Source organism: Narcine bancroftii, chromosome 3, assembly GCF_036971445.1.
Source record: "Narcine bancroftii isolate sNarBan1 chromosome 3, sNarBan1.hap1, whole genome shotgun sequence".
NCBI classification, from domain to species: Eukaryota; Metazoa; Chordata; class Chondrichthyes; order Torpediniformes; family Narcinidae; genus Narcine; species Narcine bancroftii.
In genome coordinates this window covers 253849154-253869542 of record NC_091471.1, presented here as the reverse complement: position 1 = coordinate 253869542, position 20389 = coordinate 253849154, and the positions used below count along the sequence as shown (strand labels likewise).

The following is a 20389-nucleotide window of genomic DNA, read 5'->3' as shown; positions in this document are numbered from 1 at the left end:
TTATCTCTTTTTCCAACTGTTCTCCCTCCTGATTATATTCCTTTATAATTTTATTCATATAGCTAATTCTTTTTACTCTAATAAAAAGCCTTCGTGGCATCCCATCAAATCAATTTGTACTTTCCTGATTCCATATTTATCTCGAAGTATATTTTAATTTGCTGTTCAATATATCATTCGAATATTTTTATTCTTACAATGTAGGATTTAGTCTCCATCTACATGTTTTTTTTTTCTCTGGCGCATCCTTTTATTCAATTGTTAATAATAGGTGAGAGTGATCAGATAATAATCTTGCTTTATACTCCATTTTTACGTCTGCCTTGGATCTGTGCCGATAACAAAAACATGTCTATTCTTGAATAGGTCTATTGTATACTTGAGTTGTGTGAATATTGTCCCTCATTTTGGAGTTGTTTCCTCCACTTATCGATTAGTTTCATATCCTGCATTTCTTTTAGAGTAAATTTAGTTAATGTATTCTTATTGTTAATTGTCTTCCAGTTTTGTCTATCATTGGGTCCAGGTTGAAGTTGCAAGATATGTCCCCATGTATCTGCCATTTTTCTGCAGGTGTGTTGCATATATTGCTGGTCTTCTTTGTTAAAAGCATAGATGTTTAGTAAATTCCAAAATTCAGAATATATCTGGCACTTTGTCATTACATATCTACCTGCTGGATCAGTTATTATTCCTTTTATATTGATTGGTAGATTTTTGTTGAGTAATATAGCTTCTCCCCTGGATTTTGAATTGTATTATTATTCTACTACATGGCCTACACCATCTCTATTCATTGTATTGTGTCCTATCTCCGTTAAGTGTGTTTCATGCACAAAAGCAATCTAGAGTCCAGACGTGTAATCTCGACCTCTCTGACCAGACCTTTAATAACCCGTTTTAAACTCTTTTTTTTCAGGTTTAATTTTTTTTAAACTTAGTTTAAAGTATCAAGGAATTGTTATACATATTAATGGTAAAAATATTAAACATTAAGTTCAGAAGAAACTACATTTTCGGAGTGTTGAAGATTTAGAGCCTTAACATTCTGCTACGACTTCAGATTTTCTTTCTTTCAAGCCTAAACCACAGAGATTGCTTGTGGGAGCTTGAACAATGACCACTACTCACCAGGAGAAGGTCATCGCTGGAATTACCCGTTCTCAGGAGGAAGGTCCGTGCGCCCCCGATGTGGATCCCGATCCTGGCAGCCTGCCGACTTTAACGGAGGGGGCACGCAAGAAGACGATTCCATTGCTTGAAATGCCCCAGGAAGTGTTCCAACCTGAATATCTTGATCTTTTCCGTGAGTTTTGGAAGCAACAACAGGTTGCGGGGGTAGAACAGCGTCGGTCCCCTGAGGAAGTCAGGGTGCCGTCGCTGGAATCCAGACCCGCAGGAAAACTGTTAAACTGCCTGTTGTTGAGATGCAGCAGGAGCTGCAATTACCTGGTTCTGAGACTACGCAAGAGAAAGCAGGGCTGAGCATTTCTGAATTACAATGTAAACAGCTAAGTCTTATCATTCAGCCTATGCTAAATGAAATGTCTCAAAGGCTCAGTTTGGAACTGGATACAGTTAAAATACGTGTGGAAGCATCTTGTGCGGATTTTAAACAATTTCAGGCTTGTTTTTTGAAATGTCAACAGCAAGTGGCTTCTAATACAGAAAAAAGTGTTGAAGGTGGATAAATCCGTTAAAGAATTGCAAGAACTTGAGAGAGAGTTAGAGATGAAAGTAGATTATTTGGAGAATCAAAGTAGAAGGAATAATGTGAAGATTATTGGTTTGCCAGAAGGTATGGAAGAACAAGATACTCTTTGTTTTTTTACCAAATGGATTCCACAAATACTGGGGCAGGAATTATTCTCTGCCGGTCTGGTATTGGAAAGAGCTCATTGAAACTTAAGAAGAAGACTTCTGCCTTCTCACCCACTGAGACCCGTGATAATTCGATGTTTGAATTATTTGGACAGAGAAATGAGACTTATTTTTGCAGTGCAAAATGCGAGACAACGACAAGCTCAATTAATGATTCAGAATAGTAGAGTTTTTTCTATCCTGATTTGAGTCAAGAGGTTATTCAGCATCAGTGTCGATTTAATCCAGTTAAATAAGTTTTGTGGCTTAAAGGTTATAAGTCTACTTTTCGCTATCTGGCAGTGTTGAAAGTGTTTTGTGGGGACATTCAATCTCGGTTTTTTGAGAATGAGTGTGAAGCAATGAGTTTTGCTGATTCGTTGCCAAATGTAAGAGGACAAAGACGTAGTCCACCATTGTCTCCTAAAGAAAATCTGGTTGTTCTGGAAGTGGAAGAAACAGCAGAAACGGGAGAAATGGGAATAGAAAGAGTCCATTTCCTTGAAATGGGGTCGCCGAGTCATGAATTTCTTGGATGAATTGAAGAACTTTTTTATTTTTACTTTATTATTATGTCATTATGATATCTTGTTGTTATTCTTTGTTTGGTTGGGGAGGGAGACATTTGCTCTATGTTCTACTAGTCAGCAATTACTGGTGGCTGATCGACACCCAACTTTTGTTGAGGGATTACGACCTTTTGGTAGTTTTTTTGGGTTTATTTTTCTTTTTATCTTTTTTTATTTTCATTTTACTTTGACTTTAATTTGAGGTTTATTTTTCTCCTATTGGAGGGCCTATTTACGTTGAGCTGAGTCTTTATATATATAAATATTATTAGTTTTTAGTAATATTAGTGGATATATCAAAGTTGAAGTTTGCTACTTTTAAATGTTCAGGGTTTAAACAGTTCGATTACGCGTAAGAGTATTTTTATCAAGTTCGTCTATGGTAAAACATGTGTTTGGTAGAGATATGATTTTACCTGAAATGATAAAATTTGAGACTTTTGGCATAATGAGATGAAATATTGTTTACTAATGGAAAACATTACATATGTTTCGTGAATAACGATAGCTTTTTAAAATTAATATGTGGTTGTTATATTCAGAATATTTACATTTTTATTTATTTTGACTAGATTTTAATATGTATGCTTTACTTTTCTTTATTTTTTTCTCTTTTCTTTATGGCTCTCCTTAGGGGAATTGGCTGAAAGAGGTGGGATTTCTTCCTTTTTTTTCTTTCTTTTTTTTAATATATATATATAAAAAATAACTTTCATGCTTTGTTTATTGTTATATATGTTACTTATTATCTGTATTTTGAACGAATAAATAAAGTATAAAAAAAAACAAAAACGATAAACTGGGAAATAGCTTGAAATTCCGAAAAAGTAGCAACTATGAATATTTAATCACAGACACAATGATAATTTAACAAATTATTGCCAACATGTATATCATATTGCAAAAAACGAAGAGGATTAAATAAAGTATAAAACGAAACAAGGTTGGTAAAAAAAGATTTTAACACAGAGATAAAGAAGGAAACAAGGGAGACGTTATGTACAGAAACAATGTGAAACACAAAAAAATACTAAATAATGTATAATGCAATATAACTGGCAACGTAGATTATATATTAATCCTCAGAAATTAAAATAATGATACCCAACAGCAACAGATAGATGCTTCCCTTGTGAACAAGAGACTGGATCAACATTACATACAATTTGGACATGTTCAAAAGTTAAAAAATAATATACCAAATAATCCAAAGAACTTCTGTTAACTAATATGAGACAAAGCGTTAGGTCGAAAATTAGACAGATACCAAATAAAATTTATTATGATATCACAACCAGGAGCCAAAAAAATGTATTATGACAACCTGAAAAGTGGATACAATCATTAAAATACAATAGTGGTATGCAGAACTTAACAAGAGAATTCCATTAGAAAACAAAAATACATACAATCTGAAAGACTGGTGTACATTATGCGAACAAATTTGGAAACCATAAATAAAATGTGTCTGAAAATGCTGACCTCAAACTTCCATCTCTTAAAACAACATAATTATCAGAACAATAGATTTAAATATGTGAAAGGTGTCGGTACTACTTTTTTCTTTGTTTTTGCTTTTTGTTATTTCTTTGTTTTATGTGTTTTATTATTTATTGATTTTAAAGATGTGTGGGGAAGTGGAGAGGGACGAAGAGGGGAAAAAAGTTGAAATTTCACAATGTATATATTAAAGATGATCATTTGTGAATGTTGTTAAAGATATGACACATAATGCAAGAAATAAAAAGAAGACAGGTAGTGAGTGCATTTTTTAGCCTGGGTAAAGCCCTTGTGGCCAATACAAGAGAACAGGACTTGTGGCCTATTGTTTCACTTGAAATAAGAGAAACAAAAAGGAACTCTGTGTTGACCTTAAAGAAATGTTTTAATCTGGAACGCAAAGATTGGAAAAATATGTTCAGCAAGACAATGATATGGCAGATTAGAAGGGTGCAGATTGCATCCATATAACAACAAATCTCTCCCTGAAAACCGACATGAGCCTTCCTGAGTGGTAACCATTTACCTTTCAAGCACCAATGTCTGGTGAAATTCATCAGTATGAGATTCTGTGCACAGTATAAGGATTGCCAGCATCCAGTGAATTTGAGGACTGGTAACGTGAGATCGGACTATGAATTAAACAACTGTTCTAAACTTTTGCACACATACATACATGTCATCTCACAATTAGAAGGGGGTCAAGTCAGGAAGATCAGTTAAATGTTTATACTATTTTCATGTTAAAATATAATTCAAAGCAACTTTTAATAATAACCATTTGTCTGGTTGAATATCGAATGCTTATGGTTTGTTTTGGGTCCTCTGGGCTCGTAACAAACTGTTGTCTTGAGCATCATACAAAGGATCCTATTGGAGGCTACCTGGTTCAGGAAATATCCACTCAAGACCGAAAGAAAATACAGAAGTTCGAGAAATGAACTGTTATCCTATCTCAGACCTTCCTTTCTATCAATTCCATCCGAAATTACTGCTCCCGCGGAGAAGCAGGGGATATATTAAACGGCTTACCCTACGCTGCTAGCACTTCGCGCAACCTCCATCGTTGGGAAAATAAACCAAACGGTTGCAAGATCACCATCTGATTCAATTACAAATGATTTTCCACCGTAATAAGAATGTTCAAGGAATCACACACTGAAAGAATAGATTTGACTATGCTCTGTTTCAACTGAAATTTACCAGCCAATACGCATTGCGCTCCGCTTATTTTCTTCCAGCATTCCATGGGATAATAGGTTGGCGTTGGCAGAAAGGAAACTATCTGGTTTAAATGCTGGTGGAATCCGATATCCCGAAAGCCGAACTTATTTTCCTCCAATTAAACATTTCACTAGTATTTTTACCGGATATTTCATCACGTTGATCAGCTCCTCCCTGAATTTAAACTGAGTCGCTGCATAAATGCAAGTATTTGTGAAGTAACTCAGAAGCAAGAGCATGTAACTGGTTTGGTCCGCGATTAACATTGGGTCCTTCGCACTGGTCAGGACAAACTGTTGTGTTATTTGCATCCAGAGGAAAAATATTAAATAGGTCATCCAAAGCAATATGAAGCTTCCTGATACTGCAAAGAATAAGATGATGGACTTCCTTCGACTTTTAACCTCGGAATCATTCTCATCCGCATAATTGTTGCTGCCTCTCAGAACCTTGCGGGCGCTGGTGGCTGCAACAATACGCGCGACCGTCAGAGCATTAAGAAGTGATATCAGTAACATTGGGAACAGAGGTGTTAACACTCGATGAATCCACGTGAATAATATCCATCCAGGATTGGTCCAAGCCTGACTTCTAAAAACACAGAACCAATCTGTTTTACTCACAGTAAACATGGGTTCAAATAGAAAGAACCAAGGGATGTTTTTACAGACGAACAGCGGACACACTATTGTTATCACTTTGCGGGCTGTTATTTCGGAGCAAACTTTCGTCCTCAGTTTGTGGCAACAAATCATTACATATCGGTCAAATGTAAACGCGAGAGTCAACCACACGGAAATATCCGTGGCGGCTGTCAGAAATAAAACTTCTCACACATGAGTCTCTTTAAAACTGATGACACGACAAGCTTTATTTACAAGTCTGCAGAGTTGGACTCAACTGGTTTCTCACCAGTTAAGCCCCGATACATACAGTGCATTGATTTTTATACCTTTATTATTTGCCCTTCCCCTTCTTATTAATACTGTTTTAATTGGTTAGTATTACAAAAACATTCTAAGTATAACTGCATTATTAATTATCACGTTCGTTACGTACGCTGTGAACTCTACATTCACTGAATTCTGTTTCTCACACTTCTTATCAATCCTTTGTCTCCTGCATGTCTCTCACTATGACCATGAAAAGATAGGTTTAAAAAAACATATTCAGCAGCTCCTTCTGTCCTTGACTGCTAGTAAACTCTCTGTCCGTTCTGGCTTCCCTGTTTGTGATTAATCATCACATTTTAACTTAAGTCTTTTTAACCTAAATTCTCTATATCACAATCCACCCCTTTCTCTCTTTAAAATGTGTTGAATATATGTATAGATATGAATGGGGATTCTAAGCTAGGGAAGAGAAATGTTTTATGATACATTAATCTCACGCTGAAATAAAAGTCTTACAGGGTCTCCCATCCCCCCTGGTTGCATAGCTTGTTCGACCATGGAAATCACCAGGCTGCGTAGACAGGGAATAATACAGGGCAAAATAAGTAAGAGGAATAAAATACCTCCGATGACCCACAAGAAGGTACGCCACCAGGTTCCTCCAAACCATTTGTCCATCCAATTAAATTGTGGGAAAGGATGCCAGGTTTGAACCGGTACATGGGACAATGTACGAATATTATCAGCGATTTTACGAATGGCTTTTCCATTATCATCAATCTGTAAGCAGCAGTTAGTCAAATTAAGTTTGCCACATACACCTCCTTCCGTGGCTAGGAGATAGTCTAGGGCTAGACGGTTCTGATATATAGCAGAGCGCATTTGACATTGCTGGGATGCAAGTAATTGCAGGGCTATAGCTGTTTGATTTGTAACAATTTCAAGCACTGCTTGTAAGCGAATTATGCGATTTAACATATATATAGGAGTACGATAACCCCAAGATCCATCTTGAGCCCATGTAGCGGGACCATAATATTGAATTATGCGCTCTGGAGGCCAATCATCTCTCCATTCTCCCAAATGTACCGTGGTAGAGCGGGGTTCACGATGTAATGTATCAAAGACCTTCACGCCTAATTTATGACCGTGATCGTGGGGTAGAAGGAAAAATTCTGGGCGGATTATTCCTAGGAAACAAGTTCCACTCCACTGTGAGGGAAGACGAGTATAAGCTTTATTACCACATACCCAGAATAATCCATTTGGGGATACTCCATACCCCCTTTCCCAAACTCTTTTAAGAACAGGATTTGATTGGTATGGTCCTGTGATGGTGGAAGTGGTACAATTCCAAAACTGAATACTGCTATTAGACAGGGGTAGGCAATTAGTTTTAAAAACAGTGGATAAGAACCAAGTCTGAGGTTTAGGAAACCAAGTGAAAACACCAGGCGAAATGCGAATCCATACAGCCTTGCAGGGACTTTCTCCTACTGGGTATTTGCCGGCTCGTGAGAGACAATAAAAACCAGAGGGGACATTAGAGAGAGACCAGGTTTCTCTTGATCTCGTTCAGTTAGTTGTCCAAATGCGGGAAATCATGGTCAATGAATTGAGAGGTTCTCCCCACCAAGGCCATTGTTCTGACATCCGTGGACCCCCGCAGACCCAACAATTAGTTACATTAAAAGTTCCTGCAATTTTAGTTGCCAGATCTACAAAAAGGTTATCTCCCTCAATTACATTACCGAAACTTACATGGTTATTTGGATGGACTCGAACTAAGTCCGGCTGTCTTAAAGGGACAGGCAATTTCGAGTGTGGAGTGTAACTTCTCATTAGAACAGTACGTTGGTGTATGCAAAACCAGAGTCCATCAGGGCATGGTGGGCTTGAGTCACCTTTCCAACCGTTAAGAGGGAAAGGAGTGGTATTAGGAATCTGTATATAATGACCCATATTATTTCCTTCTTTTTCCACACAAGGGGTATATGGATGTTGGGTGGTATTTTCTGCCCAGCATTTCTCAGGAACTGAGGTATGGGAAATGAAATTACCTTCCTTTCTTCCCCAAATGTGGTCCTGAAACAGGACCACTGTATCTCTGCATTTCTTACATTTCACACCTGATAAAGACATAGGCAAACTAAGAAAAATCAAAGAACATAACAATAACATTGTGAATTAAGTCTTTTTGCGAAATCGTAAGGTAAGAGGTTTTTCTCCAGGAATACGTCCAATCTGAGTTCGTATCAGGGTCCTGTGGCGCCTCTACAGGTCCCTTAAATCTGGATGCGTGTGTCCACCCCTTCTCTCTTGTTCGTGCTGCAGCTTCTGTAGTTAAGAGAACTTGGTATGGACCTTCCCACTGGGGCTGGAGTTTTTCAGTCTTCCAGGTCTTGATAAGAATCCAGTCTCCTGGTTCCACTTTGTGTAAAGAAAAGTCTAGAGGCGGTGTTTGTGCCAATAGTCCTCTCTTTCGTAAATCTGTAAGAGAGCGTGACAGTGCCTGTAAATAGTTCCTAACAAATATATCCCCTTCCCCCAAGGTGGGACACCCCTCAACTGTACTCCAGAAGGGAAGCCCAAACATCATTTCATAAGGGGACAGCCCTACATCTTTTCGTGGGGCAGTACGAATTCTTAATAAGGCTAGGGGCAGACACTTTATCCAAGGCATTTTAGTTTCCACCATTAACTTTGTCAATTGGATTTTTAGTGTTCCATTCATACGCTCGACCTTCCCTGAGCTTTGTGGATGCCAAGGGGTATGTAATTTCCAAGAGACCTGTAATGCATCACAAATCAATTGCTGGATTTTTGAAGAAAAATGTGGACCCCTGTCTGAGTCTATAGAATCCATTATACCATATCTGGGGATTATCTGCTCTAGGAGGAGGCGAGCTACTGTAGAGGCTGTAGTATTTATTGTTGGGAAGGCTTCTACCCATCGGGTAAAGTGATCTATTATCACCAACAGATATTTCCATCTTTGAACTTGAGGTAACTCTGTGAAGTCGATCTGGATACGTTGAAAAGGGCGTATGGCTAATGGTTGACCTCCCATGGTCCCTGTCCTCATTATCTTCTTATTAATTTTTGTGCATAGGTAACAATTTTGCACCTCTTGTTGGGCCAAGGTGTAGATTCCCTTACACACATATTCTCGAAGCACTGTGTCACATAAGGCTTGGGTGCCCCAGTGGCTCTGTTGATGCAGGTGTTTTAAAATATTGCGAGTTATTTCTTTATTTAGAACAATTCTTCCATCTGGTGTTTTCCATGTTCCATCAGGTAACTGGCTTGCGCTCAGCTGATCCATGTTCTTTTCTTCCTTAGCAGTGAAAATGGGAGCTGTCTTTATGCCTTGCCTTATTGGGATTAAAGTCAGCAAACGGACTTCTTGTTGCATGGCTGCTCTTTTGGCTTCTTCATCAGCCAGTCTGTTTCCAATTGCTGTCGGGTTATCTCCCCTTTGATGGCTTGGTATGTAGACCACTGCTATTTCTTGGGGTAATGTTAAGGCTTCTAGAGTCAGAGTAATCATCTGTTCGTGTGCCAATTCCTTTCCTCTTGATGTAATTAGACCACGCTCCTTCCAGATCTTACCAAAGGTATGCACTACTCCGTATGCGTATTTGGAATCTGTGTAAATCGTTCCAATTTTCTTTGCCAGTATTTTGAGGGCTCTCTGCAAGGCATATAGTTCACAGGATTGTGCTGACCAGCTTCCGGGTAGTCTCGTGGATTCTACTACTTTCCAAGTATTTCCTTCTATTATAGCATACCCATTTCTTCTCATTCCGTCAACACATCTGGCGGAGCCATCAATGTAGAATTCATATCCTTCTCCCAGCGGAGTATCGCAAAGGTCTTCTCGGGTCTTGGTCTGAAGATCTGTCAACTCGACACAGTCATGCTCCACCTCTTTCTCTGTTTCACTGCGGTATAAAAATTGAGCTGGGTTGCAGCTATTAATTTTTGCAAACTGTAAATCTTCTCCAACCATTAAAATGGTTTCATACTTTAATATGCGAGAATCAGTCAGCCATCGATGGGCAGTTTGTGTTAATAAAACACTCACAGAATGGGAGGTGTACACAGTCATCTTTCCTCCAAAAGTAAGTTTACGTGCTTCCTCTACCAACAGAGCAGCAGCCGCTACTCCCTGGATACACGTCGGCCATCCGCGAGACACTGGGTCCATCATTTTGGAAAGGAAAGTTACTGGGTGTCGCTGACCGCCTTTTTCTTGTGTTAAAACTCCCACAGCTGTTCCTTGGTTATGAGTGACAAATAGCTGGAAGGGCTGTTTTAAAGAGGGCAGAGTGAGCACTGGGGCTCGTGTTAGGCGATGTTTCAAGTCCTCGAACCATCCCTCCTCCTCCTGGGTCCATTTCAATGGATAGTCATTTTCATTTGTCAGTTTATCATACATAAACTTCACCAAAACTGAGTAGTCCTCTATCCATAACCTACAGTATCCTAAGAGTCCCAGGAATTGTCTTATTTCCTTCTTATTACGGGGTAAAGGCATTCTAGTGATTCCCGCAATTCGTTCAGGGGTAATCCGTTTCTGTCCTTTACTTATCTGGTGTCCCAGATATATCACAGTTTTCTCAACAAACTGTAACTTGTTTCTGGACACTCGTAGACCCTTTTTCCCCAGATAATTCAAGAGTCTAATGGTCTCTCTCCTCATTTCTTGTTCCTTGGGTCCTGATAATAGTAAATCATCCACATACTGCATTAGTTGGGAATCATCAGATTGTGGATAGTCCATCAGGATTTGTTCTAGCATTTGTCCAAACAGGTTTGGAGATTCAGTGAACCCTTGGGGCAATACAGTCCACCGAAACTGTCTCCGTCTACCTGTCCATGGATTTTCCCATTCAAACGCAAACATATCTTTACTTTCCTCTTCTAACGGACAAGTCCAGAAGGCATCCTTCAAGTCGATAACACTAAACCACTCATGGTCTGGGGGAATCCGACTCATAATAGTATAGGGATTAGGTACCACTGGGTGGCGGGTCTGAACAATAGCATTCAAACTTCTTAGATCCTGAACTAGGCGATAGGATCCATCTGACTTTTTTACTGGGAGTATAGGGGTGTTATAAGGTGACATGCATTCTTCTAATAGTCCGTCTCGTATTAAAGTCTCAATTACCGGTTGTAGCCCTTTTCTCCCTTCCAAAGAAATAGGATACTGACGTTTCCTTACCGGCTGATGACCTGGTATTAATGTGACATGTAAAGGTGGGATGTCCAGACCTCCTCGATTTCCCTCCTTATACCAGACTCTCTCGTCAATCTGCCGTTCATCCTCTTCCTTTAAAGCGCAGAGGTGTACTCGCACTTCTCCGTCCACAGGGAGAGCACCCAAACCTAGGAGAGCCTGTAAGTCCCTTCCTAGGAGGTTAAATCCAGCTGAAGGTAATAACAAGAGGTCTTGTACCCCTTCTCTTTCTTCCAGTTTCACTGTTACTTGGGGAATTATTGATACCATTCTGGGAGCCCCTTCTATCCCAGAAATTGTCAAATTACTTTTTATAGGCTCAGTTCCGATTGGCACAGTTATTACACTACTTCGTTCCGCTCCTGTGTCCACCATAAACACCACCTCTTCTCCCTTGGGACCAATTTTTAGTTTTACCAGGGGTTCCCTCTTATATTTGGTCCCTAACATTTGGAACCCCTGACACCCCTAATCTTCTTCCATAAGTTCGAGGGCACGCAATTCCCTCTTGTATCGGGGGCATTCCCTCTTAAAGTGTCCTTCCTCATTGCAGTAATAGCATTTAACAAATCTCCGGGGTCTTCCCTCTCTTGGATATTTTGGATTGTTTAGAGGAAGGTTTTGTTTTCTTTCCCCTCTGGATTCAGCATTCATCTGTCGGATAGTCTGTACCATAACCCTTGTCGCCTTCTTTTGATCTTCTTCTTCTCTCTGCACATATACTTTTTGTGCCTTTTTTAACAGTTCACTTAGGGGTTTTTCACTCCAGTCCTCCTCCTTTTCTAGTTTCTTTCTAATGTCTTGCCATGATTTGGAAACAAATTCAATTCGAATAAGCTGTTCACCCATTGGTGTACTAGGGTCCACACCAGCATACTGTTGGACATTCTTTCTCACCCTCTCCAAAAAATCAGTAGGGGACTCGTCTTTCCCCTGGTGGTTCCCAAATGCCTTGGTAAAATTGTGACCCTTTGGCACAGCCTCCCGTATCCCTTTAATTGTCCACTCTCTATATTGTCTCATACTTGCCAATCCCTCGGGTGTTCGTTTGTCCCACCTGGGTTCATTTAAGGGATATTTTTGTTCATGGGGTCTAGGGTCCCCAGGTTGTTCATATTCCCACATGAGGAGGGCAGCCCGTCGAATCATCTGCCTCTCCTGGGGTGAAAATAATGTTCCCATTATTGCCTGCATCTCTTCCCACGTATATGTGTTTGGTCCCAAGAATTGGTCAAGCTGTTCAGCCAGTCCTATAGGATCTTCCAATAACTTTTTCATTTCTTTCTTAAATCCCCGCACCTCTGTACTAGTTAGGGGAACATTCACATATCCCGTTCCCCCTCCCGGTCCTCTCATAGGAACTTCTCTCAGGGGATTTAGGTTTATTGAAAACTTTGATGGTCCTGGACCAGTCTGGGATCTTGTCCAGGGTTGGTTTACCGGTGGAAGTTTAGGGTCCGACTCCCTTAATTCATCCTTTTTATCCCGGCCCCCTTCGGGGCAATCAGATTCATCACCTTTCCCCTCCGGTAATAAGCTTTCCTCGGGCGCAGTAGGCACCGGGGGAATATAAGGAGGGGGAAGGTTGTCCAGAGGTTCCCATTTCTTTTCTCCTGCCACTCTCAATTTAAAACATTCTGTTAAGGATCCTGGCCAGGGAACCCAACAAAATACATATGCTGACTCTTCTTGATTCACCTTTGGTCTCGAATTTACATATATGTTTAATGCTTGTCTAACCCAATCCTCATCAGATCCAAATTTCGGCCACCAGACCGAGGAACCTTTAATAGGTTGTTTTGACCAAAGGAGACAATATTGGACCATCTTTTTCTTGTTTTTGTCCCGATATCTTTTACTATCCCAATTTTCAAACATTCTCCCCAAAGGGCTGTCAAGGGGTACTCCCAGGAATTGTCCTGAATTTTCAGACGAGCCCTTAGATTTTGATCCTCCCATTTTCCCACCTAGATCTGTTTATCGTTGCTGAGGACCCTCTCGCTCTGGACCCTACTCCCTTCCTCTCAAACGCCTCGTCGGAGGGGCTGTCCCTCCTTCGGTTACCGCTGAGGTTTTCCTGGGGTTGACCCCTCTCTTCTCGGCACTTCGTCGGAGGTGCTGTCCCTCCTTCGGTTACCGCCGAGGTTTCCCTGGGGTCTATCCTAGAGTCCCGCGACAGGGTTCTCACACAACGACAAAAGATCTATACTTAATCTATTCCGTTAGGTTTTTATCCAAACAGGTGTATCCCGTTACACCTGTTACCCAATCCCCACACCACAATCGTAAGTCGTCACTTACCGGTGTCTTCCCGGGGATTGAACCGTCACCCTTCTCCTCTCCGTCTTGTCGTGTCACCCTGTCCGGATACCACTCGCTCAAGCCGCCCGAAGCGACGAGCAAGGGACTAGGAGCCGCTGAACTCAGCGGGGTGCACCGCCTCCGATGTCCCTCTTCTCGCCTCCCCTCACGGCCGGAGTGTAGATCCCGGACGAGACCCCATTTGTCAGAAATAAAACTTCTCACACATGAGTCTCTTTAAAACTGATGACACGACAAGCTTTATTTACAAGTCTGCAGAGTTGGACTCAACTGGTTTCTCACCAGTTAAGCCCCGATACATACAGTGCATTGATTTTTATACCTTTATTATTTGCCCTTCCCCTTCTTATTAATACTGTTTTAATTGGTTAGTATTACAAAAACATTCTAAGTATAACTGCATTATTAATTATCACGTTCGTTACGTACGCTGTGAACTCTACATTCACTGAATTCTGTTTCTCACATTTCTTATCAATCCTTTGTCTCCTGCATGTCTCTCACTATGACCATGAAAAGATAGGTTTAAAAAAACATATTCAGCAGCTCCTTCTGTCCTTGACTGCTAGTAAACTCTCTGTCCATTCTGGCTTCCCTGTTTATGATTGATCATCACATTTTAACTTAAGTCTTTTTAACCTAAATTCTCTATATCACAGCGGCGTGTATCAGTGTAACCTGGAAATCGCACACATGAGTTATGAACAGGAACGTCGTTGGAAAATAATATTCATTCACACGAGACAGTATCACGTCAACGACAAGGAACAACAGATCCCCCGTTGCCATGGCCACGAGGTAGCGAGAGACACACCTGGACAGACCGCAATTCCCCCGCGAAAGGATCACAATGGACATCACGTTAGCTGTTAAATAAAGAAAGTCACGAATGAATAGTCAGTATATATCAATTAAGTCCTTTATTCACGTTCCGAGATTTCTTAGTGTGATGAGTTGAGTATCGGCGTTGACTCTACTGAAGTAAACTTAACTGTGGTAAAATTAACAATTGACCCAACATTTCCCACAGCATTCACATCCGATCTCCAATGTTGCAGAACTGCACTAAAATGTCAAACTTTACAGACCAATCATCCGCCCTCTAAAGTTCCTTTGACAATTTTCGAACCCTGATTTACACTCCACTATCCCCAACCTTGCTAACTTTGCAGATCGTATTAATGATATTATTTCCTCGTTATTTATTAATTTACTAGTTCTGCCCAGCTTTTACAATCTGTAGTAAAATCATGGTAACAGAAATCCAAAAATGTTTAAGGTTTGAACAAGACCAAATAGAATGAAGAAAATTCCATTATCTTCACCACATCTAAAGCATTGCTCGGATATATCTAATTTCCATCTATTCAATTATTGAGTGGCAATATATAATTCTTTTTTAAAATCTTTTACATTGAGTATCATATCAACCAAAATGTGTACAAACGTATCTCATTAAATTTACATACTGGTCTTTTGCCCCTTTATCCCCCCATTTCCCTCCCTTCCCTCCACTCACCCCCTCCAACACCCATAAATATTCAACATATACAATACCATAAAACATTATTTTCACAGAAAGGAAAATAAACAAGAAAAACGTGCCATCTATTTATTACACACTGAATCTAGTCTTTTTGTCTTCTTATCATTTTCATTCTCATTTCAGGGGATGGATTCGTAAGCAAGCTCACTCTGTTATGTTCCATGTATGTTTCGCAAATTTGTTCAAACATTGTGACTTTATTTTTTAAATTATGTTATTTTTCCCAATTGAATACATTTATTCATTTCCATGTACCATTGCTGTATACTCATGCTCTGTTCCATTTTCCAAGTTGACATTATACATTTTTTTGCTATTGCTAAATTTATCATAATGATTTCTTTTCCACTTTATCCAATTTGAGGCCTTATTCTCTACTTCTTATGTTACTTTGAAAAAATCTGGGTTTTTTTTTGGTATGCTTTTTTATAATTTTATTTAGTCTCTGATTTAATTCGTTCCCTTATCGTATTTACTTTCAAAGACGCCCATGTTGCAAGTAATGTTGTTCCCATTTTCTTCATATAGTGAAAACAGCTATTCTATAATGTTGAATCACATTTTTTATATTTTAGATGAGTACTATATACCCTGTGAAACCAATTATCATGTATCATGCATAACCTTGTGTTTATTGTCTTCTTGATCGTTAAAGAACATAAATTTTCCCATACTTCATTTTTTTATCTTTATGTTTAGTTCCTTTTCCCACTTCTGCTTAGGTTGATAGTTTATTTCATTTTACTTATCTTGCATCTTAGTGTACATAATGGTTATAAATCTTTTGATTATCATTTCTTCTGTAATAACCCATTCAAAGCTGCTTCCTTCAGGTAATCTCAAGCTGTTTCCAAATTTATCCTTAAAGTAAGCTTTCAATTGATGATATGCAAAGATTGTACCATGAGTTACTGGATATCTACACTTAAATTGTTCAAATGTTAATAAATTATTTCACAAAAAAACGATTTTCTATTCTTTTGATTAGTGGATTTTGCGTCAATAGTAATTCTGGTATTTGGTCATTCGTTTTTTTTCCTTTCTAAGTGGATCTTCTTCCATGTATTAAGTAAATGATGCAGTACTGCTGAGTTTTTATATTTCACCAGCTTTCATCCCACATATAAAGTATAAGTTCCAGGACTTTTTCCCCTATTTATTCTCGTTCAACTTAGTCCAGTCTGGTTTTCCCCTTTTCTGGTAAAAACTGACAAATACCTTAATTGTGCGGTTCTATAATAATTTCTACGATGTGGTAACTTTAAACCAGCTTGATTATACTCTCTGCTAATTTATCTAATGCTACCCTTGGATTCCTCCCTTCACTCAAGAATTTCCCAATTATTCTCTTTCGTTCTGTAAAGAATTTTGCTGTTACTGGAATTGTTAATGTTTGAAATAATTATTGTATCCTTTGCAATTTACCCTCCCTATCAATGTTAGTGGTAATTCTTTCCAATGTTCTATGTCATCGTGCAATTTCTTCATTAGTGGCTGATAATTTAGTTTGTATAAGTGACTTAAGTTATTATCTAACCTGATCACGAGGTATCGGATTGCTTGTGCTTCCACATAAATGGTGATTCATTTTTATTTAATACCGAATAGTCTGCATTGGCATCTCTTCACTTTTATTTGTGTTGATCATGTAGACAGATATTTCTCCATGTTCCTTCAATTTCTTATGAAATCCTTTTACGGATGTCTCTGGTTCTGTTAGGTATACTATGATGTCATCTGCAATTAAGATGATTTTATACTCCTCCTTTATTTTAATGCGGGGGATAGTGGACATCCCTGTCTTGATGATCTACTTAATTTAAAGTGACTCGATACATATCCATTTACTGTTACCTTCACCAATGGTCCACTATGAAATGCTTTAATCCAATCTATATATTTACATGGTAGATTGAATTTCTGTACTATTTTAAATGGGTAATACAACTCTACTCTGTCAAAAGCTTTTTCTGCATCTAGCGCAACAGCCACTCTTGGTTTCCAATTTCCTAGAACTTCATGGATTTGATTAATAAGTTTACAGGTATTGTCCGCTCTTCATCTTTTCTTCATTAATCCACTTTGATCTTGTTTCACTATTTCAGATACACAATCGGCCAATCTGTTTGATAATGATTTTGCTATTATCTTATAGTCTTAGATAAGTAGAGATACTGGATTATATGATGCTAGTGTTAATGGATCCTTCCCCATCTTTGGTATTACTGCAATTATTGCAGTCTTACATGAATCTGGCAAGTTTTGTGTTTCTTCTATCTGTTTCATTACTTCCACAACATAACATAACAATTACAGCACAGAAACAGGCCATTAGGCCCTTCTAGTCCACACCGAACCAAACACCCCTTTCTAGTCCCACCTCCCTGCACAATGCCCATAACCCTCCATCTTCTTCTCATCCATATACCTGTCCAACCTTTTCTTAAATAATACAATTGACTCCGCCGCCACTATTTCTCCCGGAAGCTCATTCCACACGGCTACCACTCTCTGAGTAAAGAAGTTCCCCCTCATGTTACCTCTAAACCTCTGCCCCTTAATTCTTAACTCATGTCCTCTTGTTTTAATCTTTCCTCCTCTTAACGGAAATAGTCTATCCACATCCACTCTGTCTATCCCTTTCATAATCTTAAATACTTCTATCAAATCCCCTCTCAACCTTCTACGCTCCAAAGAATAAAGACCTAATCTGCCCAATCTCTCCCTATACTCTAGATTCTTAAACCCAGGTAACATTCTGGTAAACCTTCTCTGCACTCTCTCCACTCTGTTTATATCCTTCCTATAATTAGGCGACCAGAACTGCACACAGAACTCCAAATTAGGCCGCACCAACGTCTTATACAATCTCAACATCACCTCCCAACTCCTATATTCCATGCAATGATTGATAAAGGCCAGCATACTAAAAGCCTTCTTCACCACCCTATTCACGTGAGTTTCTACCTTCAGGGAACGATGTACCGTCACTCCTAAATCTTTCTGCTCTTCTGTATTCCTCAATGCTCTCCCATTTACCACGTATGTCCTATTCTGATTCTTCTTACCAAAATGAAGCACCTCACACTTATCAGCATTAAATTCCATCTGCCATTTTTCAGCCCACTTTTCTAAGCAGCCCAAATCCCTCTGCAATCCTTGAAAACCTTCTTCATTATCTACTATTCCACCTATCTTAGTATCGTCTGCATATTTACTAATCCAATTCACCACCCCATCATCTAGATCATTAATGTATATAACGAACAACAATGGGCCCAATACAGATCCTTGAGGCACACCACTGGTCACCGGTCTCCAACCTGACAGACAATTATCCACTACCACTCTCTGGCCTCTCCCTCTCAGCCAATGTTCAACCCATTTGACTATCTTAAAATTTATACCTAAAGACTGTACCTTCCTAACTAACCTTCCTTTCTTTTTCAATCTTTTTATTATTATTGTAATTTATAAACACATACAGTTCAAAGAGATATAAAAATATACATAGTAAGTAATGAATTAATACAGAGATATTAAACAATAATATTACAGAATAAAAATATATCATATAAAAAAAATTTAGATCAGTTTAGGGTGTGAACTATCTCTAAAAAAAAGATATAATTAATAACAACATATGAAAAAAGAGAAAAAAAAACCCAAAAAAGAAGAAAAAACAAATCTGAATTTAAAAAAACTTTTAAAAAATCCTACAGATATAGCTAAACCACGCCGATCACTCCGATCTCATCTTACAGACCAATTATCATACATAATCATAGAAAGAAAACAGAGCCAGATCAACTCACCACAAATGAAAATACTGAATAAATGGTCGCCAGGTTAACTCATACTTAGAAGGGGATTCATGGACAGAGTTTCTAATTTTCTCTAAATTTAAACATAGTATAGTTTGCAATCTATTTTTCGCTGGATGTTTAACATAATGATATTGAAAAAAATTGAATTTGTAAACTTTATTGAGGATCAAATTGCTATATATTTAGATTTGAATAAGTATACAGTCAAGAGTAATTTTATTCTATAGTATGATTTCAATGCAATTCTATGTCGTCAAATTATTAGTTATGCATCAAAGGAAAAGAAGAAATTTGTGGGAGAGTCTCAGTTTTTGGATAAACAACTAGCAGAGTTGCAAAAGGAATTTCAGAGGAATTCTACAGAAGATAATAAGGCTTTCTGACAAAATAGAAGCTAAAATATACAATATTGCAAACTGCCCTATTTGACTATTTGATTGAAAGATTTAAGCAACATTATTGCGTGTTAGGAGACAGAGCACAAAAAGTCTTGTCATGGCAATTGAAAACTGTACAAGTTTCAAGGATTATTAATGCTGTGAAGAAGGACAATACATTGACTTTTAAACCTCAGGAAATTAATGACCAATTTTTTGTCATTTCATCAGAAATTAAATGCTTGTGAGGGAGTGTGAGACGATGGTTCTATTGAAGCGTATTTCCCAGAGTTAAACTTACCAATATTGAAGGAGGAGGATGTGAGAAAGATGGATACTCATTTTAAGGATTTAGAAATGAAGGATGTTATTCAACAAATGTCTAATGGGAAGTCACCAGGATATGATAGGTTTTTTATGCTGATCTGATTCATGTATGTTCTTAATCAGTTAAATCAGGAAAAAGCTTTCCCAGATCCGTGTTTGAATACAATAATAAATATTATACCAAAAAAAAAGGCTTAGAGCCTTTGAAGGTTTCTTCTTATCTCCCAATTTCTTTGTTAAAATAAATTTATTTATTATTTAATATTTATTTAAAAATATTTATTTAATGTGGATTATAAAACAATAGCGAAATTATTAACAAATAGTTTAGGAAAGTATTTACCTCAATTAGTACATTCTGACCAGCACAGTTTTATTAAAGATAGGTATGCTTTGGATAATACTCTTCGAGTGGTTTTGTTGATCAATGCTTAACGTCAGAAACCCAACCGACCAATGGTAGTATCATTAGATGCTGAAAGAGCTTTTGATAGGGCCGAATGGAACTTTTTATTTAAAATTTTATAGAAATATACATTTGGACACATATTAATTGGTTGGGTGAAAGTTGTCCTTTGTCCCCAGCACTATTTGCATTGGTCATTGATCCGTGAGCTCTGGATATCAGGCAGAATTAAAATATTACACGTATAATGATTGGACAGGATGAATATAAGATTAATTTATGTGCTGATGATC

General features: G+C 38.4%; 1 long non-coding RNA gene across 1 annotated transcript; it reads left to right on the top strand.

Annotated features, from left to right (window-relative positions):
• Window positions 1–502: 502 nt before the first annotated feature.
• On the top strand, window positions 503–14469 carry LOC138758556 (uncharacterized). The gene is made up of 3 exons (XR_011354339.1): window positions 503–573; window positions 3064–3081; window positions 14273–14469. It is a non-coding gene; the product is annotated as an uncharacterized lncRNA (long non-coding RNA).
• Window positions 14470–20389: the final 5920 nt, after the last annotated feature.